The following is a 744-nucleotide window of genomic DNA, read 5'->3' on the forward strand; positions in this document are numbered from 1 at the left end:
AGGCATCCACATGTCAGGGTAAATGCATTTGCAGGTGACCTGCTGGCTGTATTCATTGAGTAGCAGTGGTCAGTGTAGTGATGCATCACCTTCCATTTTTTCCCCAGCTTTCCTTGACTTGTTTCCTTTCCCTCACTCTCACTGCTTAAACTCTCACTGATTAAACTCCTTCAAAGAGGCAAGGAGGTTGCATCTTCTGACCTCCTCTAACCCCACAAGAGGAAGACAGAATCACCATCAATAGCCCAAGGTCTATTCCTGTGAGGCCAGACATGCTGCCTCCCTCCAGCCCTTGTATCAACCCTGACACCAACAGTTCTTCCCACAGCACCCACCACCTCTCTGCTGGGTTCGATAATTTGCTGCAGTGGCCACACAGAATTTACAGATTATGGGGTTTATTAGGGCTACAATTCAAGTTCAGGTACAACACTCAGTCTCTCTCAGCCCACCGTCTCTCAGCCAACAGTCTCTCTCAGTCTCTCTCCCAGCAGTGCTTGTCTCTTGGTGTCTCTCTCTCAGCAGCACATGTCTCTCTGGAGCATGTTTCTCTCAGCAGCACATCTTTCTCAGCCAGCAGTCAGAGAGACCTCTCTGCCTCTAGAAGGGCTCCCTTTGAGCCTGGCAGAGTGACCACTAATTAATCCCAATATCAGAATTCTATACGCCTGGTATGCATGTGAGAGTTGGACAATGAATAGGGAAGACCGAAGAAGAGTTGATGCTTTTGAGTTGTGGTGCTGG

Source organism: Orycteropus afer, unplaced genomic scaffold (assembly GCF_000298275.1).
Source record: "Orycteropus afer afer isolate SDZICR_OR568_19922 unplaced genomic scaffold, OryAfe1.0 scaffold00152, whole genome shotgun sequence".
NCBI lineage: Eukaryota > Metazoa > Chordata > Mammalia > Tubulidentata > Orycteropodidae > Orycteropus > Orycteropus afer.